The following is a 24,105-nucleotide window of genomic DNA, read 5'->3' as shown; positions in this document are numbered from 1 at the left end:
GACATTCGGGAGTGTCTGGGTGGCTCAGTGAGTTAAAGGCTCTGCCTTCAGCTCAGGTCATGATCTCACAGTCCTGGGATTTAGCCCCACATGGGCTCTCTGCTCAGCAGTGAGCCTGCTTCCCCCTCCAGCCCATTCTCTCTGCTTGCCTCTCTGCCTACTTGTGATCTCTCTCTGTCAAAAAAATAAATAAAATCCTTAAATAAATAAATTCTTGAAACTGTGACATTCGATTAGTGTATTGATATGCTTAGAAAATTGTGGTGAAGTGTTCAGATTTTGCCAAATTAGTTGGTTGAAATAGGAATGCTGATTACTTTGAATGGACATGCGGCAACATTGTTTTGTAAAAGGTGCTCATACATGGTAGTTAAAAAAGAAAAAGAGAGAGAGCATTCTATAGAGCTGAACATCTCCAAATGGAACGAAGTACAAAACTTAGTCAGCTTTGGGACGATCTGAATAATGTTCACACACCCTGTCTTCTGAATGTTTTGTGGTGTATCTGCTGCCTTTCTGTAAAAAAGGAGAAGGGGAGGTTCAGTGTTGTTCTTGGTATATTTGAACTGGTTTCCTCTCTCAAATAAACCCAGCAGGTAACAGTTGATCCAGATGGAGAACCAAGTTTTAATTACCATCAATAGCATCGCCTTCTCTACTTTGCCCAATGCTGCATGTTTCCGGCAGGCCACTCGGAGATTCTTTTCTTGGAGGCCTGCTTCTGCCTATATCAGTGTGATTCCCTTTGATATTCCCACAGTGTGCACAATATACCCCAGAACACACACTGCTTAGGGTAATATGTCTCTAATGCTCTGAAATCAATGGGAACACAGCCTTTTTTTGCCTGACAGTATTGTCAGGGTGTATTATCTGGTTTAGGCTGTGGCTTCAGTTCATAGCAGTCGTCAGTTAAATTTCCCTTTCTGAAGCTGAGCAAAGTGTGGTAATGTCACAGCCACAGGCGACTGCCGTTCATAGGACGGTTACCGGAGAAGCATAGCCTCCTGGCTTGTCACACTGTATATATCTCAGGGTCTTCTCTTCCTTCCTAGTCAGAGATTTCCAAGAATGTTGCCTGGAGCAGTCATGGGATGCAAAAGAGAGAGATTTTTGTTCTGCACTTAGCAACATTACCACACTTCACACTCAGTTTCTGATAAGGGAAAATTTAACTGACTTGCTCTGAACTCCATCTATCAGATAATACACTGTGACAGGGCTGCGGATAAAGGCTAGAAAACCTACTAATTTATATTTCATTATCTCTGCACTTGGCTTAATCTGTTATCTTTTGCTAAGTGTTATAAAGATGACAAGGAGAGCTGAACTGAAAGGGGAAAGGGGAACCCTGACCCCACAGGGGAAGTGGGAAGGCACGCTAGATAATTCAGCCTCCTACGTTGAGAAGCTGTATGCCAGGGGATAACCTTGGAGTCTGTGTCAAGGATTAGAAGAGGCAGGGCAATCTTGCACAGGTGAAGAGTGGAGGGGCCATTTCTAGCATCTGCGGCTTCTTCCCCTGCCTCAGAAAACAAACTAAAGATAATGAGAGTTCTCTCGGTGCTCAGGCTCTTCCTGGCCCTGGTCTCAGGTGGTACAGTCAAGAGCCGGAAGAAAATGACCTTGGCAGTACTTTGCCATCAGTACTTAAAAAGACCCTTTTAAGTACTGATGTATGTTCGTTAGAACCAATGAACTACTAGTAGGGGTATATATATGGCATAATTAATTCAGGGAGAACTCTGCTTTCCTCCAGGGTGGAGGAGGCCTAGTTCTCATAAATACTCCTGGAAGTGGGGGAGTGGGACTTCAGGTCCAATGTCTCTGCAGGACTGCAGCAATTCAATTTGGAAGTTCTTTACCATAAGGATAAATCCATATTGGAATTGTCTTAGCTTTGAAAAGGAATTATACAATACAGATACTATAAAATAGGGATAATAAATTTAAGAGACTCATTGAAATTATGCTGAAGGCTATTCTAGGCACTTGCTAATATTTATTTGTGAGGAGCGAGGCCAGACTTTGGGAATCTGAACATTCATAACACTTTCTTGGAACCTTTCCATTTTTCTGTAAAAGAGAGCCATGCAGGCACCTTTGAAATGTAGTCCCCTGATTTTCTTTTTGGTCCATGTTGATAAAAAGCGTATAGCTAGGAGGGTGGGTAAATGCATGCAGATTTCAGTTCAGGGTTAGCTCACTCTGTCAGTCATCCTAAGAGGAATTACAGTTCTCCGGGGGACGTGTGCAACACAGAGCATTATGGACCGTGTGTCTTCATTCTTAGGTTGACCGGGCTGCTCTTCTCAGTGTGTAGTAAATGATTCCTATGCTCAGAACTTGTGCTCTCATGTCCGTGAAGTGGAGTGGTGAGGAGGAGTAAGAAGATACGCTCTAACCATATTTTAGGGATGAAAAGTGCCCCAAAAGAAGTTATTATAGCCACAGAAATTTAGAACTAAGAGGAGCCCCAGAGATTTTTAGAAGAAAAGAACTAAACTAAGAGCGAGAAGATATGGATTCGATTTACACGGACTCACTGCATGTCATTGGGAACACACTTTCTTTCCCCTGAGATCTCAGGGGCACCTTCTGTGAGATGAGAATATGTCAGTAGTTTATCTCTCAAATTCCTTTCTGCTTTGATTCCTTACCATGGTGTCTACAGAAATGGGCATCTGCCACAGTTATACAGGTGTTGGATGAGGCAGCCAGCACCAGAGTCTCTGTTCTCTGCTCTCTTTCCAGTGTTTCCTCCTTTCTCCTTTCCTTCTATCCCCCCCCCCCCACTTCCTTCCCTCTTTCTTCTTCGGGGTCGGTTTTTGTTATCTAAGTTCATTCAAATTCTTGAAAGAGTACCTTAAAGATTCAACATTGGGTTAGTAGTCACAATAAATAAATACTAGTTATTATAGAGTAGCTTCTGATGGATTCTTTTTTTAAATGTTAAGGCTGTGAAGCAGCTACTGAAACAACATCTATACATTTCAAATCACAGTACTGAAGTGTTTATTTATAATCCAAGAATAACTGCATGTTATCCTTAAAATATGTCTTTCCCTAATGATGGACTCCAAATGACCATGCAAAACTCTTGTCAGCTCCCAAGTTTTTGTTCTCACAGATGCGGTGCCCTGGTTTTAGGACTTCTGTGAGCTCCTGGATGAGCTCTCACAGCTCTGCCAAACTGCTTCTGACACAAGACGGCTGAGACTCACTCAGCTGTTTTGGCAACTTCTCTAGGGAATTCCTATACTCGCCCAAGGAAGGCGATGATGAGGACTTCATCATTTTGATTTTTCTCCACCTCCTACACAAAGTCAATTTTGGTTTCAGGTGTGTGTGTGTGTGTGTGTGTGTGTGTCCTTGAATGCAGACTGGGAAGTGGCCTTTCTGTTGTCTTATAGTTGATAGTTGCCTTTTCTATTAGATACAGCTATTCTACTGTACACAACTTTCTCTTCTTCTGGGGAGCTCTCCTCTCAACATTAGCAAGTAAAGTAGATTCTTCAATTTGTCATTTAACTCCCTAGCTGGCACACAATTTTGAGGTACTGATGAAAGCCATAGAATATTATGTGGGAACACTTCTCCATTCCTGATGTGTTTCTTCTCCGCGAAGGAAGCACAGAAGTCTACAAGTTTCTCTCCATCTCACTATTTCATCCTTGGGGAGATGAAGAGGTTGTTTGGCAATTAGTATTAGGAGCGACAGCTGGGCATGTGGGACTCAGCCCCATATTTCCTTTCTTTCTTTCCCACTGCTCCTCTAGTATCTCTGTCCCCTAGAGTTGGGAGTGAGAGTGTGACATCAGCTTGCACCCAATCCTGCCTCTGCCCTGGGATGAGCAATTCTGCCTAATTCTAGGATTCAGTTATGAGATCTTTGGGATTTCACATTAAAAGTCATCCTGCAACCTAGTCCTTGTCTGTTATAGTGATGTCCTTCTCTTTCCTATTGTTCAGACCTTAGATAGCAAATAGGGGAGTTAGTTCTTGAAATCCTCTTGGAAAAACTATCCCCCAAACAAACAAGCAAACAAACAAACAAAAGAAAGGATTAAAATGATGGATTATCTTAAGTGCATAAACCCTTAGGGATCATCTACTAAGTACCTAGGCATGTTATTAATCATTGAGAAAATAAAGATGAATTAGGCATAGTCCCTTTTTTAAAAAAGATTCCAGAGTTTAATGGAGTAGATTTATAGGGTAGACTAGACACATCAGAAAGGAGGGGACATATTAAAACACAGAGATGTTTATCTCAATCAATAATTCTAAATTATCTAGGAGTGTGGTATAGTAGCAGGGAGAGGAAATGAAGGCAAAAGATAAAATACCCAATTATAAGTGGATTCCACTGGTAATTTATTTAGCCAACTATTTCACTTTTTCCTGTACCTATCTTTTAAAAAATTGTTTCAAAAAACACAACTATTTATAAAAATACAACTTTTTCTGTGGACCAGGATAGTTGAGTTTAAATATATAGCAAGTAAAAAACAAAACAAAACAAAACATAGATGTGTAGCAAGTAGACAAATGAAAAATGAGAAAGAAAAATGAAATATACAATATTTTTAAAGATTTTTTAAAAATTTATTTATCAGAGAGAGAGAGAGGGAAAGAGAGTGAGCACAGGCAGACAGAATGGCAGGCAGAGGCAAAGGAAGAAGCAGGCTCCCTGCTGAGCAAGGAGCCCGATGTGGGACAATTTTTAATTGCATGTGCCGAATTGAATGTTTTGGTGGTTAATGAATGGGCAAACAAATTAACTTCATTTTTCTAATATACAAAGTAGGGGTCACAGCAACTAACTTGTAAGGTTTTCATAATGATTAGAATTTAATGAATTAAAGGGCTTGGCATGATGTCAATGAATAGTTAATAAATAATAAAGTATTATTTGTATTATGGCAAACTTCTGGCTTAGATTTGAGTAATTCCTTGAATTTGATACTTATAAAAATCTGTGTGTGTTTTGCATGAGGAAATAATGTACACCTCTTAAGCTGTTTTTGAGTTGTTTTTGATATAATGTAACCACAGCTGATCATGATCAAAATTTAGATAGGAGTAGAATATATTGGGGTTGAGGTCAGAGGATGGAGTGAAATAAATTGAGGAAAAGGCAGGAAAAAAAGGAGAATGTTAATTTATAGTTAATCAATTTTAAGACTTTTTAAGAGTAGACTTTAAGAGTAAATTCTATTTAGACAAGCATTTATCATTTGATTGATTATATTTGTTGACTTGGAGCAAATTATCTTTGCCTCTGTAATTTTTAGCAAAAATTACCTTCTATTATGCCTCCATCAGAAAGGATGAATACCCAACTTTTGTAGCAGCATGGATGGGACTGGAAGAGATTATGCTGAGTGAAATAAGTCAAGCAGAGAGAGTCAATTAACATATGGTTTCACTTATTTGTGGAGTATAACAAATAGCATGGAGGACATGAGCAGTTAGAGAGGAGAAGGGAGTTGGGGTAAGTTGGAAGGGGAGGTGAACCATGAGAGACTATGGACTCTAAAAAACAATCTGAGGGGTTTGAATTGATGGGTGGGTGGGAGGTTGGGGTACCAGGTGGTGGGTATTATAGAGGGCACGGATTGCATGGAGCACTGGGTGTGGTGAAAAAATAATGCATACTGTTATGCCGAAAATAAATAAAAATAAATTAAAAGAAAGTTACCTTCTTTCTTTTTATTTGAAAAATCCTATAAAATACTAGAAGTTACAAAAAAAAAGTGTTACCATATTTTTCTAAAAATATTTTATTTTTGTATTTTATAGAGAGACAGAGAGAGCATAAGTAGGGCAGAAGAAGAGGGAGAAGCAGACTCCCTTGCTGAGCATGGAGCACAATGTGGGGCTCAATTCCAGGAGCCTGGGATCATGACGTGAGCCGAAGGCAGACTCTTTTTTTTTTTAACAATGTAAAACTTTATTTTTTATTTATTTTTTATTTTTTATTTCTTTTCAGTGTAACAATATTCATTGTTTTTGCACCACACCCAGTGCTCCATGCAATCTGTGCCCTCTCTGATACCCACCACCTGGTTCCCCCAACCTCCCACCCCCCGCCCCTACAAACCCCTCAGATTGCTTTTCAGAATCCATGGTTCACCTCTTCATCCAATTTCCCTCAACTCCCTTCTCCTCTCCATCTCCCCTGACTCTTAATTAATTGAACCACCAAGGTACCCCAACAAGTATTACCATATTAATTATAATTCCTACTCGACAAAATTTTCTCTATTCCATGGAGTCCAAGGGAGGATTTGTTCATTAAGTGTCCCAATTCAATGTTAGGAAAAAAATGTGTATTAATTGAAAAACCCTAGTTGGAAGTTTTATTTATCTGCCATGATTCATGGTAAAGGTATATGCTGTTTTCATAGGAACACAAAGGGTGATGGAGGATAAAGTAGAAGTCAGAGAGAGAGAGTGTGTGTGAGAGAGAGGGAGAGAATACAACATTTATACTCTGAAGGTATCAAAATACTATTTCACTCTCTGATTTTCCTTCTCTAACTTGCAAAATTAAGTAGTATTTTACCTTGGATTGCTTCACATTCACTCTGAATTTTTAGATTAACCCACAAAAAGTAGAGGTTAAATTTTATTTCTGGTTAGTCTGATTATCTGTAGACAAAAGAACTTTTATCTACAAAAAACACCCTCCTGAGTGGCTCAATTAGTTAGGTTGAGCCAACTCTTGATTTCAGCTCAGGCGTGATCTCAGGGTTGTGAGATCTAGCCCCAAGACTGCCTAAGATTCTTTTTTTCTCTCTCTTTCTCCTCCCTTCTGGCCCATCTTGTCCACCCTACTCATGCTCACTCTTGGGTGGGCATGTGCTCTCTTGGGGGAAAGAAAATTTCTTATCTGTGAATCCTGACAAAATCCTGTCCCATTCATGATGCTTCACTGTGGATATTTGTGAGTACTGTAATCTTGAGCCCTATGATGGTGAGGGTACCTTTAAGCCAGTGTCTCATTCTAGGGAACAACCCCATGTACTCAACCCCATGTACTCAGTGAATTGTATATGATGTGCTGCATTTTTAGTCATGAGCTGTCTGCCTGAATGCCTTCTCTGACTTTCTAGAGAGAATTTAGGTGAGCATATATTGTGCTGGAAGTAAGAGTTATCCCTATTATGTGAAGCCAAAAATATGGTCCTCAAGGAGCCTGCTAGAGTAAATCTCCTGCAAGTTCATAATTCAAGGAATGCAGCACTCTATAGAATAAAGAATTATTGAAGTAGTAGAAAAGCTGGATGCCTTTAATTCAGGGTTTTTAATGTTCTAGAGCATGTGTTTGTACATGCACATGGTAAGACCTGCTTTGCCACCTTTTAGATTTGGAGTTACCCATTCATGGGCAATCCATCTAATCACATTGTAAGCACACATGTGTGCACATGGCAAGCCCCCTTTTCTCCACAGAGGCATTCTCCACTCTCTTCTTCCCAGTAGGGAGGGGTCACAATTGCTCCAGGCTCCACTAAGCACTAGTTCTAAATTTTTCTGTTTATCCTACTATATTTTGGCAAGACAATTTTTAAAGGTAACATCTGTCTACATTGGGAAAACAAACAATCCCCAAATCTTAGTGGCCTAACCAAGAGAAATTTTTACACTCATGCCCATTATATTTCCCTGGGGCATTCTACTCCATTCATACATTCAGGAGACATATTAATGCAAGTAACACCAGTTCAATCTGTGGCTTCAGCAGTCAAAAGGGAGTGGAAAAAAAGAGGGTAGGTGAAGGTTTCATACTGCTCTTCTGTTTCAGCTATTAAGTGACACATATTAGAGTTTCCATGCACTAACATTGGCCAGAACTAGTCATGTGACCCCACCTAACTTCAAGAGGGCTGGGAACTGTGATCTTCTGTGTAACAAGAAGGAGAAGGAAACCAGGTGTTGGTGAGTGCTAGTAGTGTCTACCATACAGGACAAGCCCGTTTGGTTCTGGCAGTCTTTGGTTGAGTTTCAAAAGACAAAGTGACTTTGGTGACAGTGATACCATCCTTAAAGTTTTAAAGTTTCACTCTTGTCAGGACTTCCATGGCTGGTCAGATTCAGAAAAACTCATTCATATTGACTAAGGTCAAAAAAGACTGAAGTACTCCCATGGACAGTGTAAGAGGGTTCCCCTTTCTCCACATCCTTGCTAACATTTGTTGTTTACTGTCTTGTTAATTTTAGCCATTCGGATGGGTATAAGGTGGTATCTCATTGTGGTTTTGATTTGTATTTCCCTGATGACAAGTGATGTGGAGCATTTTCTCATGTGTCTTTTGGCCATTTGTATGTCTTCTTTGGAGAAGTGTTTGTAGGAGCGAGATGTCCTTCAGTGACTGAATGGATAAAGAAGATGTGGTTCTTATATACCATAGAATATTACTCAGCCATCAGAAAGGGTGCATATCTACCATTTACAGTGACATGGTTGGAACTGGAGGGTATTATGCTAAGTGGGATAAGTCAATCAGAAAAAAACAATTATCATATGGTTTCACTCTTTATGTGGAATATAAGGAATAGCATAGGGGACAGTAGGAGAAAGGAGAGAAAATTGAATGGAAAGAAATCAGAGGGGGAGACAAATCATATGAGACTCTTGACTCCAGGAAACAAACTGAGGGTTGAGGAAATAGAGGCAAGCAGGGGGAATAGGGTGACTGGGTGATGGGAATTAAAGAGGGCACATGGTATGATGAGTACTGGGTGTTATATTCAACTAATGAATCATTGGACCTTATATCAAAAACTAATGATGTACTATACCTTGGATAATTGAATTAAAATTTAAAAAAGAGACTGAAGTATTATCTTTGTCATCATGACAGCTAAAAAAAAAAAAAAAGCAAAACCAAAACAGAAATACACTAATATATTAATATATTTTGGACATTTGCTACTAAATTTCAAGGTCTCTCCATACAGTAGATACTAGCATATACAATAGTGTGAACTATGGCTCAGTTAAAATTTGCAAATTTCTTTGGGTCACTTTTTTTGGACCAAACCATTTTTGCCTATCCTTTGAAGTAGTCCTTTTCCAATATTAGAGTAACTAGAAAGCTGAGTTAGTGAACAGAAGGTTATTTCTTTAGTAAAAATAGAATCCAAGGCAAAGGAGGTGAAAACTCATAAATTCCCAATCCCACTGTGATGAGGTCTGGTGAGTCATTCATACCCCAGAGCAGAGTATATATATCTCTCAAATGACTATACTCATAGCTGCTATACAGCATTCTTCTCCTCCTCCCTCCTTCCCTGTCGCTTTCCCTCCCTCAGTGTTGAATTACTTTGTACAGCCACATAATCACATTTTATTCCTCTTTGGGCATCATCTTTTATGTTTCATGCTAGTGATATGATAATCCAAGCAGTTAATTCGATTAGGCTTGTTCATTTATGATAACATTCCAGTTCTGTCTTCCTGGACATTTCTATTAGAGTTTGGGGTACCCACCTTTACAGTCTGGGTAAAGATATCCATATATGATGGACTGATAAACATCTACAAATTTCTTATTGTAATAAGAATTGACATTATTCTAAGTACTACCCATATATCAGTAGGAGTAAAAGAAAGACAGAGTTCATATTCTAATATGGGAAGATAGACAAGAAACAAACAAAATAAATCCTATAATGTAGCATATATTGATAAACAAAGCAGGCACTGGAGAGGCCGGTAGTTTGAGAGAAGGCTTCACTTGAGAAGATGATCTCTGACTCCAAATGATGGATGTGAAGAAGCAGATCACAAAGAGGAAAAAGGGAAAAGCTTTTTATATGAAGGGAACAGCAAATTGAGAGGCCTTCAGGTAGAACCGGAACTCGAGAGCATCACCAAGTAAGTAGTGTCCTCAGAGGAGTTCAAGTTTCAGGTAGACCAGGGCTTCTTAATCTAAGCCCAATTACATTTTGAGCCATATAATTACTTGTGGGAGATGCTACTGTTCACTGTAAGATGTTTAGCAATATCCTTGGCCTCTACCCACCAGATGCTAGTAGCATCTATGCAGCTGTGAAAATGAAAAAAAAAAAAAAAAATGTCTCCAGACATTGCCAAACATTCCCTGTGGGAGAACTATTGCTCCTGGCTGAGAATTACTGAGATAGAGTGAAAAAGGAAAAGCTGTACAAAGCTCTATTTATCTGTCTATCTATCCATCACCTCTCACCCTACTACCTAACTTAAAAAAGCAAAAGCGCTGCTGGGTAAAGAAACTTTCACATTGGCCTATTTCTCACGAGCAGTCATGAGGTAGAATGGTGAACAGCCTTCTCTCAGATCACTAGTTTCTGCAAATTAGGGGCTTAAGGTACTCAATCATCTCTAGATTGACTTTCCTATGTTAGCCTGTGGAGACTTTCCAAGGAAAGATTACAAGACATTTCTCCATCCTCTGGAAAGTCCCTTTGGGGCATCTCTGGTGGGTCTTACCTCCAGGCATTCCAGGTGCCAGAGTGGCCTGTAGCTCACAGCACAGTCCTTCAGGTCAGATATCCCATCTGTTTCAGACATGTTAACGATCAGAGGTTGGCTTTATTTCCTGCATTGCCAAACTCATGATTTTCTCCTTGGCTTCCCTGCATTTTATTGCCCAAAGCAATATTGTAGAAAGTTTTCAACTGCCTGGTCCTCACTCATCATTCACCATTTTAACAAGATCATAATATGATCAACTGCTATCGATTTGCCTTTAGATCATGGTGTTCTAAGGAGACAGGCTGATTAGGTGTCCAGTGATTCATTGATTGTCAAATCTCAGGGTTGGTTCTTAGCTTTGGATGTTGTTTGATTCATCTTCCCGGCGTTATCAATCCACTCTCCTTCCTGGGAGATTAGCCTCTTTGATTGGGTTTGAATATGGCTTTATGTTTGATTAGTTTTCATCTTCTTTTCTAAAACTGTTTTCCTTTATTTATAAAGGGACGATCTTATCAGAAAGACAAAATGAATCTGTGATACCCTATGGTTTCATCCTCATGTGTGCTCAGTGCTCTCTTCATCTGTTCCCATTAAGAAATCTTGGAGATTTACAGATTTATTCTTCTGTCAAATACACTTGAAAGTAACATGGGCAGAGAGATTAAGTCCTTACTATTTACAGTCATTCAAAAAATGTTTTCAAATATTATCTCTGCCTTTTGAAGATCTGCACATGGTTTGTATTTCATTCAAATTATGTTTATAGGTAGCAAAACTTTGAATTCCAGTTTCTATGAAGCATATTTAGCACTGTTTCATCACTTTATCCTCTGGTAAAAAGTGGTTATAGATCTCTATCCATTGTCATGTAACACATGTGGGAGGAATATAGGTCCTTGCCTCACTGACTTTGTACTTGGCCATGTGGTATGTAGGTGATATGTTTCACACAATGATCATAACTGAGAAGAAGATTGAGCAGGCATCTGCAGTCTTCTCCCTGCCCTTTTGTTTTACTTCCCTTTGACACAAGAATGGGCACGTCACACTAAAAGGTTGCTGCTTTAGCCTGGAAGCCTAGACTGAATAATACCCAGAAACAGACCCAAACTCAGTTGTCGTTGTGGAGCAGAACTGTAGCTGTGGTCTCACATCTACTGACTTGTCTCGTGAAAAGAAAGAATATTGATTTTTGCAAGTCACTTAGCATTATTTGTTGTAGGCATCCCTAATGTGAGTTGAACAATCCACACTCACTTCTGACAGAATAAAGAGAAGACTCAAAGGGATTTTTTTAAAGATTTTATTTATTTCTTTGACAGAAAGAGAGAGGACAAGCAGGAGGAGTGGCAGGCAGAAGAAGCGGGCTCCCTGCTGAGCAGAGAGCCCAGTGTGGAGCTCGGTCCTGGGAAGCTGAGATTATGACCTGAGCTGAAGGCAGACGCTTAACTGACGGAGCCACCCAAGCACTCAAGACTTAAGAGTCTTATAATATATTTTTAAAATCTTGTAGTCTGTCTGTGCAGTAGCCCCATCATCAGCTAGCATGAAATTAAAGCCATGATTAGTCAAATGGATTGACTTTATATCTTAATTGTTGGTAATGATTATTTCCCCTCAATTATGAATAAATAAAGCATATGGTCTTGTATAAGATACCCAGATATCTTTATGTGTTGATTGTGTACCATTTGCTGATTGCCTCATGTGTATGGAAGTAAACTTTTTATGTGTTAAGACTTAAGGAAAAAACTCCAACTCTCTTTGGATGTGAAAATTACAGATTCGAATGAATGATCTAGAAAGCACAGGAGAGACTTGTTTTAGTAAAATTGAATAATGCTTGCTTATTCATTTTTTATAATAGATGACCATTCACTGAGCACTTAACATGAGTGAGGTACGTTACTTAAGTAATTTGTGTTATCTTGTTGGCTCTTCATAATTATTGTGGAAGGTGGTTTCTATCATTTTATACATTTTCTAAGGGGAGAAGTGGCTTTGTAAGGTTAAGTATCTCACTCAGTTTTATAAAATTGACAATTAGTTAAGTCAGAAATGACTCAGGGATTTTCTCAGATTTGAGAACAACCACTATTGCACTATCTTACTCATGAGAGATCGTAGCCAAGCCAAAAGCTAGGAGCAGATTTTGCCGTAGATTTACATTGTATATTGAGAATATTACGCTGTAAGTCTTTATTATTTCTTCATAAATAACCAAATAGATTGAGCACCTAATAGTAGGTAGACATTTTTCTTATTATCTTAAATTATATGGTATTCCATTCTTCATTATAATAGAAATCCAAGAATTCTACATTTGGAGATTTATTTTATTTTCAGGTTTTTGCTTTCAATATTAATAATATTATTATTTTTTTAAAAGTATAGTATGCTAGCATTCTTCATGCCCAAACATGAAGTCTGCCTTTACCCCTTTTAGTAATGCTGATGCTTTGCAAACTGCCTCAGGATAAACCATTTATTCTATTAAGCTATATAGTAATATGGAAGCATACATATAGTATATAGTAAATTTAGAGATGCAGTAGTCTTAAAGGCTGTGTTTATCCTGGGCACTCTCCCCAATAAATGTTAAATTTAAACCAAAATCTAAACAAAAACTGAATATTTAAAGTGAGAGACAGATGACTATGTTATTTTTTTTGAAATGCCAAATAACTCAATGAAGGATTGTCAGCAGGTATTTATTTTACATTTTTACATTGAAACCATTTGAAGACTTTTTTTCAAAACAATGAGAATGGCCTAGAAGACCAGAATCTTACTCTAGGATTATAACAGAAACTATAATATTGGGTAGTTCCTATGTGGATGAAAGATAACTGTAGGTTTATAAGTTGAGTTGGATCTAATAGACTTTCTGTTTGGAAAATATAATTTTCTTTGAAATTTTGAGAGACTTTTATTTTTTTGATTTTTGCCTACAACATGATCTCTTTATATAAATAAACCAGTTGGATGTTTTTTTCTGGGTCAAACACTTCTAAGTTCTCAGATATCTCAGACTATAGGCAATTGTACTCAATATATTTTTAGTCAGTCCATGTGTCTTACTGTGCATATACCCAGAAAACAACCACTACAACTACCTAGAGAGAAATAGAGCTAGACAAAAGTCTGTAAGAATGTATTTATTGAGGACTTTTAAGGGGATTCAAGTAAAACTGCTCATATTCTAATTATAAATGTTTTACCTGCATCTCAAACATAAAATAAAAACAATAATTTATTTTTTCCAATAAAAGAAAATAAAAATTAAGAAAAAAACTTCTTTGAGAAGGTATATTTAGATGAGAATATTCTGTGGTAAGTCAAGATCTATAACAAGTTTTTGGTTTGAAATAATCCAGAAATCATTTATATTTCATAATGGTTGAGGGATATTTAGTATTTTAACAGGAGCTATGCCTTATGAATTGTTTGCCTAAGGGAAATATTAATATTAATCTTCATTTCCTGACCATCAGCTAACAAACTGATTGCAAGGAGAGTGAGCTAGAAGAGTATGTAGCTGCTTAGTGGGTTACAGATATTCAAGAAGGTGGTTGATTGTTTAGCATGAATCTAATAAGTTTACCACATGAACGTTATTTGAGAGCCTATAAAACCAGAACTCTTCTCACAGGATAATAATAAGGGCTCACAAATAATAATAATTCAATGTATGTTTATATGCCCAGTTTCCAATGAAGAACTCGAACCAAAACATTTCCTCATTCTTAGCTAGTTGAGAATCTTACTTTGGCCCCTAAGTGTTGACACCACAATCTGTGTAGAAAGCCATCTTCCAGTTGTCTTGTAAACTTCATGTGACAGTGTTTAGCTGATAGGCACATTTTAATTGTTTCTGTTCCAACAAATGCGGACTCCTGCATTTTATTCCAGTGTCCTTTTTGTTTTAATAATCCAATAGAAAAATGTTCAAACTTGTTTGATAGCTTGTTTCCAGAGAGAACACCATCTTCCACCTATGGACTCCATTTTAAGGATAATATCATGACGAGTGACAAATATCCGGAAGCCAAATGTAGTATATTGTTATATACTATTGCTAAGATTAGAAACTCAATTTAATTTTATCTAACGGTCTATCATGTTCCAGAAAAAAAAATTAATGAATTTGATAGAAAAACATTATTTAATTGTCTTCACTTATAATTGAATTGTTAAATCCTTAACATGAACCTGTAGATTTTTCTTAATAAAAGGCTTCATAAGATTCTCACATCTGTGTCATAATGAGGGCAGTTCTCTGGAGAGTAATTATCAGTGGCGTAGTTGCCATTTAAATACTTAGTACATGTCTTAATTTTTGCTAAGTCATTTTTTAGCTCCATTTATTTTATCCTTTAGGATTTCAGTCTTTTGTTCTCCATCGAAATAGCTACAAAAAAGAACCTGGCCAATAAACCCAAAGCATCATCTGATTGATGTTAACATAGCCTATAAGGTTTGGACTGATCTGGGTTCTGCCCAGTGTTTCAGCATCTTGTTATACCACCTTCTCTTAACTTCCATATTCTTGCTACGCTAGGCTTTTTTCTGTTCCTAGGGCCAATCCACTCTTCACCGCTTTTAGGTATTTTTCACCAGCTGTTTCCTCTAAATGGAAAGAGCTTCCCACTAGCTTTTCTCATGTTGGGGTTATTATCATCCTTGGTAGTTTCATTGTCACCTTTGGTGAGAGACCATTCTACTTACTCTAATTAAAGTAAATATTTCTTGTTGTGTTCCTAGCCTTTAATCTATTTGTGTTCACTTTGATGGATCTGTAATTACCTTCTCATTTTGTCTGCTTGTTTTTTGTACATCTTCTTGATTAGAAAAATGTCAGCATCCAGGAGCTCCAGTAAGGGTGACTCAGCAGGAATGTGACATTTGGAAGGATAATTGTAGAAGTCATGTATGTTTAGCAATCATGGGTAATAGACTTACTCTGACAATACAGAGCAAAGGATAAATCAGGTGGCAAAGCATGCAGGGTTACCCAATGCCCATTTTATGACTCCCGTAATAAGGGAGGCGAGAGTTTCACCAGATCAGAGGAGGGCTGGGCCTCCTCTTTCTGGCTTGTATCCTCTGACATCCTACATGGCTTCATCATCAACAATCTATCCTAAAACTGGCATCTTAAGTCTCACATCAAATGGACCCAAATGACTGGATTCCAAAGATTGAGTATCTATTCATAGGACCTAAGATATTCTAACATGAAGCTTACATGAGACATGATTCTTCAATGACAGGCCTTTCCTGCATGTAAAATCCATGTGAACAAGGATGTTGTCTTTCTTTTCCACTTAATCACCAAAGATCAACATGTGCCTGACATGCAGTAGGTAGACAGCAAAAACAATTGCATGCATGTATAAATGAATGAATGGACAGAACTGATGGAAGAGTGAAATAGCCATGCAACATCCTTATTTGGGTATCATGTAGATATAGGTTTTAGCTTTTAGTATTCAAAAGGATAAATTTTGTCTTTCAACATTAAATAATTCTTTATTTTCCTAACTGTGGAGACTTTTTAACCTCTTCTTACATTCTTTCCAAGATTCAGGCATATGCTTAGTCAAGAAAAGAACACTTTGCCACAGTGGGTGGGCTGGGTGCTCTCAAAGCTAAAACTGATGGTTTACAAGTATTGCAAAAAAGCAAATTATCAGGGTAACAGGAACAGACTCAAGCAATGCCTTCTGCCAGATTCTTTCCATATTTAGCCCCTACTAAGAGTATGTGCCTGGGGGTGTGGAAGTGGGGAAATCTTGAATGCAATGGATCTAAAGCAGCTTTTCACACAAGCACGGCAAGGAAAGGCATTCTTATACTTTGTCTGTATCCTTCACACAAACCCAAAGAGGACTTCCCTCCATGGGTTTAATTAAGTGAAAACACTCTGACCTGTCAGTCAGGGACTGGGTTCATCCTAGGGCACTGACCTCCTTTTCTGAAGTGTCCCAGATGAAGCTGCCAAGTTTCATTCTCCTCTAATTAAAAGTTGTGAAAAGATTTTTTTACATTTATTATTTTTGTCCTGAATATATTTGTGATTTTACCTATTTAGGCATATTTTTGAATTACTTTTGGAAACTTTTTCTTGAGATGGAAACTATTCATCATGTACTAAGTTTATTTCTCAGTACTGGGATATTACAGTAAAGACTATGTTTCCACCAACAACTTGGAATTATATCTTCTGTACTTTTCCCCACCAAATTAAGAATAAAGTTTATCTTCACAGAATGTCAGAGGTAATTCTTTGCTTCAGTATTTCCTTCTGTTTAGAGTATTGTTTCCTTCTGCTTAGATAAATAATGGTTTCTTTTTGCTCAAATCACTATTCTCTCCATTAGTCATCCTAGCTTGTGAATAAAATCTGTCAATATTAAATCATCCTTTCTTAATATATGTTCTTAATCCTATTCCAGCCCATTATGAAATGAAGTTAGAGAGGAAGAATTTCTCCCATGTAATCTCTCTTTTGTTGAGAGATGTCATCCCCAAATTATGCTACAATATTTAAAAATACAATATATAAAAAGGAAATTTTCCATGTTGGTTAAAGTTCATATTTTTGGTGTCTTTTGTTTAACATCTGAAGAGGTAGGAAAACAAATCATTGACCTTCCAAGATTATGATTTCAAGCCAAACAGTCACAGTGATTGGTCATAGTGATTGGTTATAAATGGTTGTATAAAAGCTTATGAGCTGCTTCAACATATAAGACTTTCAGAATGGAAGGATTCTGAAGGGCCAATATGATGAAGTGACAGTGACTCAGAAAGTAAAATTTATCAACAGTGTGAAGAGTGTGAAGTTACCTGAACTACTGTGTAGTTGGCTGTGTCTGTTGTAGTTATAGGCATAACTGTTAACTTCGTCTGCCTTACTTTGGGGATCAATCATACCTTAGTTGGACATTTCCAGAATTTTATCTGAATCAAGATTGTTTTATGTTTTTTTCAGACTGGGCCCATAATCTTGCAACCTATAGCTTGTATAAATTAGTATTGGACTTTATGTTTTTCTTAATCTTTGATAATTTTATAGGTAACACAAAACCTCACCTAACCATAGAATGAATTTTGTCCACTTATTTCATCTCAGAGCTTTGGATAAGTCTTTCTCTATAGCCTTCCAGACAAGGAACTCATTAGTCTATAAGACTTTCATCCTTGCATGCACTTCGTGTAGATTTTCAGGCTCTTATTGTTTCACTTGTTTCCAGATTCTTTCACTGACCAAGTTCTAGTATAATTATTTTTTTATTATCAGGACTTTGTGCTTTATCAGCTGAAATAATAAGTAAAATGTATCCATTTCTCAACAGTAGACTCTTACCACTATAAAACACTATCAAGTCTCTCATTCTTTCTTATTTTCCCAATAATTATGTATTGTGTATAATGATCACACTGAATAGAGATGTCATAATTAGGGAGGTTTTTAATTACATGGCAAATAAGTATTCTGATAACCATTTTGAGATTTAGAATTGTTTAAAACAAACAAAAATCTTGCCCAATCTTACAAAGAAGTAGAGAAAGGAGAAAAAGTCCAAGAATGTTGTTGAGATGACTAGTTAACTATGTAATGATAATACCCCCCCCACACACACTCTGGAGTATTTCTTTATATAGTGCATCAAAAACAAATTCCAGAATTAAAAAAAATTAACATAGCATTATCCATATTCTAAATAATATTCTGAAAATAGGAAAGGAAAAAATAAAAATCTCATATTGAAGAGTATAGTAAAGCTTATTGAGTAAAGATGATAAATAAGTACAATCCTGGGAAATTTAAAGGCTAAAAATTAATAAAGAAAGGAGTCCAATTACTCTAGGAGTCTGACAACTAAAAATTATCCCAGTAATGAGATATGTTTTTTTCTTTATTACATTGGTAAACTTTCAATAAGAGCTATCACATCTACTGGGTGAGAATGTGGAGGAAAAGGCTGTATCAACCAACATCCTTAGTTGCAAACATCTCAGTGACTTGTCAGAGAAAGCAATTTATTGGGAAGTTATTAAGGAGTTCATAAGTATCAAAGAAGGCTGAAAAACCAAGATCATTTAATGAGCAAAGCAGGAGAAACTAAGCAGAAGACCTAATCACAGATAAAATCACAAGAGAGGTCCTGTCTGGTGAAGCTACTACCTACCTACAGGCTTAGCAACTGCCTCTGAACCCTAGCTATAGCTTGTGGACTCAGGAGTTGTTCTGCAATGTGTCCTTTCTTGTGTCATGAGGCTCCAGGTCTAAAATCGAAGGTGAATCCATGTGATTCATCAAGTGTGGTCACATCTCCCTGCAGGAGAGGCTTGAAAAAATAAGTGTGGTTTATTGGTGTGTTATATTGAAGATGAGCTTTGTCTTCTACCATGATCCATTTTTGGGGAGAACCCTCCAAACAAATGAAAAGTTTCAGATGCTGCAAATTAAAAAATAAAAATGACAACATTGGCCTCTCATACTCTGCACTTGGGAACTGGGAATTGCTACAACCCCTTTTTATTCCTTTATAAACATAAAGCTGTGTTTATAAGACATGTTATGTTTTATAACATAAAACAATTCAGATGTATAAGGATTAATCTGATGGTTTAAGTTCAAAGGACATGAGGTATTTCTGAAGCTGTATTGTTTCCTCTTTCTCAAAATCAGCAATATTAATTGTTTGTTAAGTTCCTTATGGTGGGATACTTGAATACGACCCTGAAAGAGCTTAAAATCTTTTTCTAATTCATTCTTCTGAAGGGCTGGTCTGTTTCAAAATTGTTTTCTCAGAAGAGACACATTTTTCCTTTTTCTATTTTGTACCAAGGGACATATAGGCTAAGCAACAACCATTTTAAGTAACAAAGAGATGGGAAAACACAAGATATATTTAGAGATTAGTAAACAAACCCTTTACAGCATGGGCTAGCAAATAACAGACCATTGACCAAGTCCAGCCCTCCACCTGTTTCTGTAAATTTATGTTGGAACACTTAACTCACATTTGTTTACATACTGCCTGTGGCTCCTTGCACCCTACAACAGAGACAGGATAGCATGCAAAGCCTAAAATGTTTATTTGGCGTATACAGAAAACATTTGCTATCTTTTGCTTTTTTTGCAGAATATGGTTGGACTAAATGTCCCTACTGAATCCTAATCTTTAATGAGATAGCAGTTTATATAAAGCTTCTTGGAAATATTGAGGCAGTTTACAAATGTGAATTGCGGTGTTGATCCCCTGGCTTCCTGTGTGCGGGAGGAGTGGTCAAGGAGGAAAAGTCCTTTCATGATGTTGTGATGAAGAAATCAGGGCAGCACAGGTAACAAAAGTGAGATAAATACGTATTAATTGGATAACTTCTGATAAGAATAAAGACATTACATCTTTCCCTTTGTTCATTCTAATTTGTATTATTTCCTGATTTGGGTTCTGTAGACATATTTGAAACAGGCAGTATTTGGGATATTTGGCTTTTTAATTTGGGGTTCGGACCCACGTCAAAGGAAAGTAGAAAACTATCCACCTGAAGGGGGTTTCTGCAAATGGCTGTAAGATGAGAAAACTGGAAAGGAAAGACTGAGTCCCAGCAGCTGGCTGGCGAACATTCCAATGAGAGTTCTTTTCTGCTCCGTTATGTACTTATCTCTTTTTACCCAGCAATCCAGTCCATAAGACAGAGAGGAGGAGAGGGCTGAGCTAGGGGGCATTTCAGTTGGGTGGTCCATCTGGGACAGATGTCTGGATTATAGAGAGAAAAACTGCTTGGATATAGAACTGATGAGGCAAGAAATGATAGGGAAAGAAAAAGAATTGAAGTCAGGAGCAAGCAAAGACACTAGAGTGATAATTTCCTTGGCAAAGGTTAGAAAATGTGAACCTAATGCATTTTGAACAGAAATTCAACTCATACCCACCTTCCTCCGATCCTTGTCCACGAGACACCCAGGCTGTTACATTGCAGCCACTCGTTGCCTCTTTTCCTCAACGTCTCTCCTTACACTCTTTAGGGCCTCTGGGCACTACTGAAACATTAACCTTGCGTTTGTGCTTCTGCTTTTATTGTCTCAGGTAAATTCTAATTTATTAAGCAGTATGGAATTGAAGCTGCTATTAGAAACTTATAAAGCCCCTCTAAGTAGAACCATTGCTTTATGTTTTGACATGATTGCAAAATATTTTTTTAAAGATTTATTTATTTATTTGAGAGAAAAAGGGAGAAAGAACATGGCAGGGAGGGCAGAGAAAGAGGAAGAGAGAATCTGAAGCAGATTCCTTACTGAATGCAAGTCGGACACGGAGCTCCATTTCATGACCCAAGACCATGACCTGAGCCAAAACCAAGAGCTGTATGTCAACCCACCGAACCACACAGGCAACCCCACAAACAATTTTCAGTTTTCTCTCTTTCCACATCCTCGCTTCTGGAAATAGTTTTGGGAAAGGTTTTTTCCCAAACTGATGCTATAGTTTTCAGTTGGGTTTCTCCCCAGCAGGGCTTCTGTATGGTGTCCATGAGAAAAGATTTCTTTGCTTTTCTCTGTTCTGTTAGCAATCCCATTCTGACACATGGGGTAAACAATTCTAATCTGAGAAAATAATGCTGAATTATAAATGTGCTGCAATTTAGTTTTTCCTAAAAAACTCCTTGAGAGAATGGGTCAACAAAATACATCTATATTAACAGCACTCTAATTGGCCAAGGTCGATTTAAGGTTATGACTTCTTGCTCCACAGTTCATGTAATATGCTGTGTGTGTGTGTGTGTGTGTGTGTGTGTGTTTGTAAAGAGCTAAAGAAAAAACAAGTTACATTTTAGGATTGCAGAAGAGCTGTTCATTCAAACTTAGAAACACTGATTGGTTTGCAAATTATGTAACAGTTTATGAAAGGAAGAATTTTTAATTATACTTTCCTGATATACTTGGAATTTGTCACTAAAATAGGAAAAACCATACTAGATCCAGATATGTTTGGAGGAGGAACTCAAGTCTAGTGGTGAAAATATGGGACTTTATTATAGGAATCTTGAAATCAAATAAAAGTTAAAGTGCCAGAAAGTAAAACCAGCAGCAATTCAGTCATCACGTAATTCAAATCTGTAGGTTTCACATTCTTTACCTGTCAGACTCCATATAAAGGGTGATATAACAAAGAATAAGAAATGGATCTTGATAAATATAAGATCCCCTATTTATGAACTCATCCAGTCAAATTGTGGTTTATTTTATGCAAACCACTCTGCTAAGGGAAGAAAGACAAATAACTCTAATTCATCTCTAATTTATGATTGATTATAATAAATTTTAAAACACATTGGTAAAAAAAAAAAAAAAAAAACACAACTGAAAAAACCTGGAACATCAGATCTATAATGCCATTCAAGAAAAGTGGAATTTCTGCCCAGAGTTGAGCTAGAGTTGAAGTGAATCAAATCGAGCACAGAAGGTGTTAATTTCTTAATCATTTCACCTTTATATGTCAGGTTTAAGTATGAGTCCAGCACCAGTCATTTAAATACAGTCCTTTAAATACATGTTGCATTGAAATGACCCCCAAATATTATGGGCTTGCAGATTCTGGACAGTTTCTCATTTTATTACCAGGGCCTTAGGATAAGTCTTCCCAATGCACTGAACATTATGCTCTCTGATGATTCCTGCTATGTTTTTCCATATATATGTTTCTCCATACTGTATTGACCTTGACCATCATTATACATTTTCACAACTTGGGAGAGAAAAGAAAATGCAAGAGAATGAAATCCAAAGTTATGCTTAGCTCTGACTTGACTATGGGCTTTAGAATATTTATTTTCTTCTTCCTTTGCCATAGATGTCGATAGGAACTAAAAGATCTTCTATGATATTACTAATGTCAAATTAAAAATATTAACAGGTGTGCCTGGGTGGCACAGTCAGTTAAGGGCCAGACTCTTGGTTTCAGCTCAAATCATGTTCTGGGGGTCCTGGTATCGAGCCCTATGTCAGGCTCCATGCTCAGTGCAGAGTTTGTTTGAGATTCTCTCCCTCCTTCTGTCCCTCCTGCTCATGCTTTATCTCTCAAATAAATAAATAATAAATCTTTAAAAAATTAAACCATCTAACCAGCTAACAACAACACCAGCTAACCATTTACTACTGCATACATACATATCCTAATTACTGTGCACATTACGCAATTACATTGCACATTGCATACATTGTTATTTGATCCTAACACAAGCAGTGAGATATGATGGGTTATCATTTTCCGGATAAAGAAACCTAGAACTCTGAGAGAAGTTAAGCCATTTGCCTAAAGTAGCATAAATAATAATTAGTGGAAATTGGAAGTAATATTTGCATCCAAGTTTTGTTTTTGCCTTCCATGCCTATAATTTACCTCTATTTATGACCCAGTTCTCCTTATTTTTACCATTTCACCATTCTTAATAATCTAATGTCACCACCAGAAGTAACTGAGAGCTTCGCACCAAAGTCTTGGTGAGTCTGTCCATGGTCTGCCCACTCCATTCCTTCAGGTCCCATTCCCTTGTTCAGATAATCCTTGTTTCTGCTTTGTTTCGTAGCTCTCTCCCATCTTTCTGCTTTGCATCTTGATACTTCATATGGACTCTGATTGCATGTATTATGGCTCTCCTCCAAGGCTCTTTATTTTGCATGGTGCTTGGCTCTCCCCTGGCTTCAGCCCACTGGCAGTTCTGACACTCAGCCCTCACCCTGAGTCCTTGTATCTTCCCCCTGGATCCTTTTATTTCATCTTTCCCTTATTTCCATTTCTTTGGCTTCTTCTCAATCCAAGTCCAAGGAGAAACTCAGTTCTACAGGGAGTGCTTTTTAGGCAAATCTTCAAGTGAAAATGTTATCTGACTAAGGGCCTAAAAAATAGGCCAGAAGAAATGCATAATAATTCATATTCTGAGGTTGAAAATTGATGCCAATATTACGCATAAATTATATCAATAGAAGCCAACAAATTAATGGGCATAGATTTGAGGTTCTTAATATTTATCTACTCTTTGGGAAAAGTGCTGCATTGATAGTTATCTTTATTGGCTGAAAGTTGTAGTTCCTATATTAGGAGGAATTTTCCTGGCACAGAGATGGTTCAAAGTAGAGAATCACAAAGTTTTCTTTAAAGGATGAGTGAATGCACATGTACTCCCAGAACCCACTTGTTGGGCTTCCCTGTCTTATAGATGGTGTAATATGGGTTACAGTATTAGAATTTGGAGATTTAAAAGAGGTAAAAACACCAATAAATGTATCATTTCTTATTCAGTAAACTCTGTATGTAATAAACATTCTTTACTTTCCACTACTGAAATAAAGAAAAAGTTGTGCTATGGAAAAGACACCTTATATAACTTAGATGTAACCAATATTTACAAAGTTGTCTGTGTTTCTGTATATTCTTTTATTAATTGCAGTATCCTCAGTTTGTCTCTTTCAGAGTAAAAGCATCAAGTCAGTGATCATATTTAATTTCTTAATTTAACCAATGGGGTGTTTTGTGTAGAGAAGAGCTTGATGCATTATTTTGCATACTGGCAATTCCCCTTTGCAAAGAGATTTGTGTGTGTGTGCGTGTGATGAA

The 24,105-nt window shown here is 37.3% G+C and overlaps 1 long non-coding RNA gene across 1 annotated transcript in view; it reads left to right on the top strand.

Annotated features, from left to right (window-relative positions):
- The window catches only part of LOC131833207 (uncharacterized), a 95,961-nt gene extending 83,969 nt beyond the window's left edge, over positions 1-11,992 (top strand). Inside the window, exon 3 of the long non-coding RNA XR_009354356.1 lies at positions 11,794-11,992. This is a non-coding gene — a long non-coding RNA (uncharacterized LOC131833207). The remainder of the gene's footprint in view (positions 1-11,793) is intronic.
- Positions 11,993-24,105: the final 12,113 nt, after the last annotated feature.

The sequence above is a fragment of the Mustela lutreola genome, chromosome 6 (genome assembly GCF_030435805.1).
Source record: "Mustela lutreola isolate mMusLut2 chromosome 6, mMusLut2.pri, whole genome shotgun sequence".
NCBI classification, from domain to species: domain Eukaryota; kingdom Metazoa; phylum Chordata; class Mammalia; order Carnivora; family Mustelidae; genus Mustela; species Mustela lutreola.
This window is presented reverse-complemented; position numbering and strand designations above follow the sequence as displayed.